Consider the following 6,781-nt stretch of genomic DNA (forward strand, 5'->3'; position numbering starts at 1 on the left):
CTACCTTTATGTATATACACATTTAATTTTAGTTATTATCTTGAAGCAACTTGAACTTTTAAAACTGGCCAAATAATTTGCATGGCAAATATAGATATCAAAGAAACCTGAATCTTGGGACAAAGCTTGCCAACAATTCAAGGAAGTGGATTATTACCCAACTGATGTCACCATAACCTGAGGTTACACATTATAAAATCATTTCCAAGGCCTAATCAGCAGCTCATCTATTTTCAGAAATATTTGACACAGCATAATGCCACTACATCAAAGGCATGTGGGCAGTTGTATGCATTCCTGACAGTGATGGATTTGACTAAGTGGAGCAGGCATGGATTATTCTGGAATCTTTGCTTCAAGTGTAAACAATGTAGAGCTCAGTGTGCTGCAAATAGGCAACTGCTTTCTTCCCTATGGCCAAACTTGGGTGCATCTTCACACAGAAGCAATGTGCCCAGAATAGAAACCGAAGATTCAACACAAATATAATCATTACTTGGCAAAACAGACAAATTAGACATCTTGATTGAGCATAATGGAACTCACTGAACAATGAAAAGTTGATAAGTACTTGGAAATGTGTGTGTGCATGTGTGTGTGTGTGTGTGTGCTTAACTTTAAAAAAGAGAATACAAGATAACCAAGAGTCGAATGTCTGATTTTATTTCATGGTTAAACACAATAGAAATTGAGAGAATTGTCTTGATAGTTGCCTTTACAGTAATTGAGGCCAAAGTTGTTCCAAAATATGCAAATACCTGCTTTACTTACCCATCTCATTTTCCAATCTTTAAAATAGAGATTTTGAATGATGATTAGGACAAATAGATTTAGATCTGGGTAAAGATTCTGACTGTGTCATTTATTAGCTGTATGAAAGAGATTGCTCAGTGACTACCTAAAATCTACCTTTGACTTTTTCTGTAGATGCAGAGGCTTTTATACCTATGTACTATAGTATCTATTCCTACGACACTAATAGTACATATGAGAGTTATATGTCAAAAGTGTCCAGACTCAGTATCTGATAACTCCAAAATATGGCACCCTGACAATTGGGAAAGCGGTAGAAGAAAGGCCGCTCTGACCTTTTTCTGCCTTTTTCCACTAACGCATGTCCACCCAGAAATTTTCTGAATGACCTTGATTGAAAGTGATCCTGAGGCCGGCTCCGCAGCTCAATAGGCTAATCCTCCGCCTACCGGCGCCGGCACCCCGGGTTCTAGTCCCGGTCGGGGCGCCAGATTCTGTCCCGGTTGCCCCTCTTCCAGGACAGCTCTTTGCTGTGGCCAGGGAGTGCAGTGGAGGATGGCCCAAGTGCATGGGCCCTGCACACCTTGGGAGACCAGGATAAGCACCTGGCTCCTGCCATCGGATCAGCGCGGTGCGCCAGCCGCGGCGGCCATTGGAGGGTGAACCAACGGCAAAGGAAGACCTTTCTCTCTGTCTCTCTCTCTCACTGTCCACTCTGCCTGTCAAAAAAATTAAAAAAAAAAAAGTGATCCATGAGACCATCATTCCAGAACAGTCCTTCCCTACAACTGGAGGGCAATGGAAATATGAACAAGTAGGCTTTGCTAAGTTTTCTCCACGTTATTACCTTTAGGTCACACCCACTTTCTTTTCAACCACACTCCATATGCTTGTCCTTCACATATGTGTTCTCTGAGTCTTGGGTCTTCAGAAAACTTTGAATGAATACATTTTTTATGTTTTTTTTTCTCATTAATCTCTCTTATGTTTATGCATGTCAGTCATGACCCTTGCGATGGGTGAGGAAAAGTTTTTACAGTGCTCACCTATAGGAGGCTTAACTGTCATTGAAATTAATTTCTATTGTACTTGAATTTATAATCTGTTAACAATTCCTAATTAATAAAATGTGTAACCTTGCTCAGTTTATTATTTGCACTAAGCCTTCTTCTCTTCAGCTTTAAAGCAATGACAACTTTTAAAATTTTCAAGTAAAAGTTTTAATGTTTATAAAACAGCCAGTATTTAGTAAGGGAAGAAACAGCAGATGTTTGCTGGAAAACTCTGACACATTCTTATTGCTTTATTAGAGTAAGTTCAGTTCTGATTGGTTAAAATCTATCTCACACTAGGAATTGATCTAATTTTGAATACCATCCTAGAAAATGCAACAGAAATTAGCTCCTTTTATCTAAGCCAAAGGGAAAACTTACATAAAAACTGAAATCAGAATAAGACTTGCACAAGCGCACAAGCGAGAAAACCAATAGAGATGTCAGTAATACCAGTGAGGGATGGATCAGCTATTTGGAGCTACTCGTGTTTTTGCATCTTGAGTTCTATGAATTGATGGAGTTCCTGGGAAGAGCAGAATAACAATGAGGAATATGAACTCATATCCAGAGCATTTGACATTCATTTGAGATGAGGCCATCAGAAAATTTTAAGATGTAAACCAGGTGCCAGGAGATATTGAAAATAGGAAAATACCATATGAAAAAGCCATAACTTTGTAAACAATTTAATACAGTTTTCAAGTTGCTATTAGATCAATCAAGTGCAGATTCTGTTCATAATTTAAAGTCTAGTTCTTACTTAATCATTTCAAGAATTTTCCAAATACTTGGGTCTATTTTAAATTATATCAAATGTGTTTAGAAAATAAATGAATATTTAGTAAACAGTTTTATGTAATAAGTTCATTGCTAAATAGTTGCAAAAGAATTGTGTGGAAATGAGCAATGGTTAGTTTTGTATTTGCTTGGCTTTATATAAGAAGTATTTATTATTTCAACCTACTCATATTAGTAAGTTCATTTTATGCCTGGATGTTTAATCTAATTAACACAGTAAAGGAAATGATAATTAATAAGTGCCAGTCTTGACATGGCATTTATGGCCCTCAGTGTGATGAATGAAAAGAAATTCCTGATATTTTGAATGATAAAATTTTTTGTTGTGGGGAGCAATTCGGACTAGACTAAGTTACTGGAATTAAGACTTATTCTATGCATCTGCTCTCCCACAATATGGCGCTGGGAGAGAAGAAAACAGCTTTTACACAGCTGCCTCCAGTTCAACCAATAAACTGTAGGACTTGCTCCTGATTGGAGAGCAGCGTACTCGGCGTGTGGGCAGCCGAGTTAGGATTGGCGGAGGAGGACTATTAAGGAGGAGAGAGACGGCATGCACCAGTAACATCTATGGGGAACATCTAGCTGAAGGAACACCTGTGCAGCCCCCGAGAAGAGCCGGCCAGCGGTGTGCCGCTCCCCTGCGGAAGTGGGGAATGTGGCCAGGGGGAACTGCCCTTCCACGGAGGTGGAAGGGATAGTAGCCAACCCGGGAAGAACCAGCAGCAAACCCGGGGAGGGCCGAGCAGACGAAGGAACAGCGCAGGGTCCTGTGTCGTTCCTCCACGAAGAGGGGGAGCGACATTTGTTTTACTCATTTTTTTGCATTGATTATATAGAAAAAAGAAGAACATTTCCCACAATCATAATGAAAGAAGTGACAACTTTTTAAAACACAGACTGTCTGTAGGCCATTTATAAATTCTGCTCATGGCCAGCGGGAATAGCTGGACCTCTTTGTAGTTTGTCCTTATAGAACTGTCAAGGGTTAATTTTGAACCTTGAAAATACTTCCCTTAATTACTCTGCCATAGAATAATTTAACAAGTGCACAGCTTTATACTCCATAGTTGAAGAGGAAGGAAAAATAGTATTCTAGTATTCACAGTAATATAGATAGAAGTAGGAGAATCTTGAAGGTCCAAACTTTCATTTTTGAAATGAAACATCCAAAGCCAAGAACAGTAATTTAAAAATTTTTTCTTAAACAAGAAAATGTGAGAGGAGAATTTCAGGGTCAAAGTACACAATAGATATATGAAAAAGTAAAATATCAATCAATTTCTATTGAGTTTGAATGAATTTGAGCATTTGCATTGAATGAATTGAGCATTTGCAAGTAAACAAACATCAAAAAACTTGGTTTTCATAAACTCTCCATTTTTAGCAACCAATAATAGTAATAATCATAATGTAATAATAATGATATTTATGCAAAATTGATTTCTGCTGAGAGGACAGGTTGGCAGCTTAATATATGTCAATAACATAAGAAAAATATACTCTATTTGTGTTTTTTCCAATATCAAGGGTAACTATGAGTGCTTGGTGAATACAGAATGAAATCCAGAAGGAATAAATGGCTATGTACAGACGTGATTGGAAAAGCAGTGTTGGGGTAAGTTCCAGAGTGGGGCAAAGTCTTCTCTATGTGACAATGAGTTTTTGTTGGGATTTTTTTTTTTATTTCTTTGTCTCTTAACCTCTGAAAATGGAGGGATGGCATAAGACTGAATGACAGAGCAACTTGGTGAGATACATAAAAATATTCAAAATCAGATTTTAAATACTTACCTGGCAGGGGAGAAACCATGATCACAAAGGTAGTTTTCCCAGAGTGAGGCTTATCCACTACACTGCGGTGTGCTGACCCCTGCGATTGCCCTAAATGTGGGAAACTCCACTGCATGATTTCTGGTGTGGGGCATTCATGCTCTTCCCTGGAGGGAAAAAAAACCTCAGTTTTAAAATACTGCATTTTTTCAATATAAATCATTTCTGCTTCCAAATTTATCATTAAAATCTGGCATTCACTCAAACATCCTGGTGTGAGTGGTGTGTGTGTGCTTCTGAATAAAAAATGTGGCTAAGCTCATGGCAACCACAAAGAAAAATCCTGCAGTGATTTACGAAAGATAAAGAAAAAGGAATAGGAATCAAAACATTATAAAGTGTTTGTAACAAAAAGACCATAGCAGTGGCATAAAGATATATCAACCAGTGAATCAGAATAGAAATCTCAGAAATAAATACATGAAATTTATAATCAGTTAATATTCAATTAAGGTGACGAGAATGCACAATGGTGAAAGGGCTGTCTCTTCAATAAATGTTGGGAAATCTGGAGATCCATAGGGAAGCATGGAATTGTGCAATCGTAGCATTATCTCACACCACATACAAATTCAACGCAAAACAGATTAAAGATTGATATATAAGACTTGGATTGAAGATTTAATGGATGACTTAAAGTCATAAACTATTAGAGGAAAACATTAGAGAAATTCTTGACAGTGGATATGACTTCCAAATCACAGCCAAGAAAAGCAAACCTAGGAAATGTGACTACACTGAACTAAAAGCCTTCTGCACAGCAAATGAAACAATTAACAGAGTGAAGACAACTCACGGAATGGGAGAAAATAGTTATAATGCATGCAACTGACAAGGGGTTAATATATGAAACATGAAGAATTCGATAGCAAGGAAAAAAATTACCTGATTGAAAAATGAGCAAAGCACCTATAGGACATTTCTTTCTTTTCTTTTTTTTTTTTTTTTTTTTTTTGACAGGCAGAGTGGACAGTGAGACAGTGAGAGAGACAGAGAGAAACGTCTTCCTTTGCCGTTGGTTCATCCTCCAGTGGCCCCTACAGCCGGCACGCTGCAGCCGGCGCACCGTGCTGATCTGAAGCCATGAGCCAGGTGCTTCTCCTGGTCTCCCATGGGGTGCAGGGCCCAAGCACTTGAGCCATCCTCCACTGCCTTCCGGGGCCACAGCAGAGAGCTGGCCTGGAAGAGGGGCAACCAGGACAGAATCCAGCGCCCCGACTGGGACTAGAACCCGGGGTGCCGGGGCCATAGGCGGAGGATTAGCCTATTGAGCCACGGCTCCGGCTTATAGAACATTTCTGAAAGATGACAAACAAACCACTAACAGGTGTATATATATATATATATATATATATATATATATATATATAAAGAAACAACATCACTAGCCACCAGGAAAATCATCACCACAATGAGATATCACCTCACATCTGTTGGGACAGCTGTTCTCCAAAAGACAAAAGATAAGTGTTGGCATAGATGTGGAGAAAAGAGAACCCTTAAAAACTGTTATAGGTAAGGTAATTTGGTGCAGTTAATACATAAAAAAAAAGTATGGAGGTCCCTTTAAAAAGTAAAAAGAGAACAACCATGTGATTTAGCAATCCCATTTCTAGGTACATATCTGTATTAAAGGTATCTGCATCCCGTAGTTTACTGCAGCATTGCTTGCAATAGCCAAGATATAGAAACAATCTAAGTGTCTATCAATGAATGAAGACACAAAGAACACACACACACACACACACACTGGAAAGGATGGGAGAAAAAAGGGGGCCGGTATTGTGGGCAGAGGGTTGGCTGCTTGCAGCCCCTGCATCCCATATTAGTCCTGGCTACTCCACTATTGATCCAGCACCCTGCTAATATGCCTGGGAAAGCAGTGGAAGATGGCCTGAGTGCTTGGGCCCCTGCACCCACACGACAGACCCAGATGAAGTTCCTGACTCCTGCTTTCCGCCTAGCCTAGTCCCAGCCATTGAAGCCATTAAAGTGTGAACCAGCACATGGAAGATCTCTTTGTCTCTCCCTCTCTCTCTCTCTCTGCAACTCTGCTTTTCAAATATACAAATATTTTTAGAAGAGGTTTGGGGTTGGGGTAAATCTTCCATTTGCCATAGTATGTATGAACTTGGAGGACACGACCCTAAGGGAAGCATGCCAAAACTAGAGAGATATTACCATGAAATTCAGCAGAAAACTGTAGGTGGGCCTGGACTTTCCAAGGGATGTGGCAGGGTGATGTAGGTTTTGTGCATCATGTTTGACAAACATGGTACCCCTATAGTAAAGAAGACACAAACTTATATAAAACATAGGTTCATGGGCTATCTCAGTGAAGA

General features: G+C 39.3%; 1 pseudogene; it reads left to right on the forward strand.

Moving 5' to 3' along the window:
• Positions 1 to 4,392: 4,392 nt before the first annotated feature.
• Positions 4,393 to 4,544, forward strand: LOC127483104 (U1 spliceosomal RNA; annotated as a pseudogene).
• The last annotated feature ends 2,237 nt before the right edge of the window (positions 4,545 to 6,781 follow it).

Source organism: Oryctolagus cuniculus, chromosome 4, assembly GCF_964237555.1.
Source record: "Oryctolagus cuniculus chromosome 4, mOryCun1.1, whole genome shotgun sequence".
Lineage (NCBI taxonomy): Eukaryota > Metazoa > Chordata > Mammalia > Lagomorpha > Leporidae > Oryctolagus > Oryctolagus cuniculus.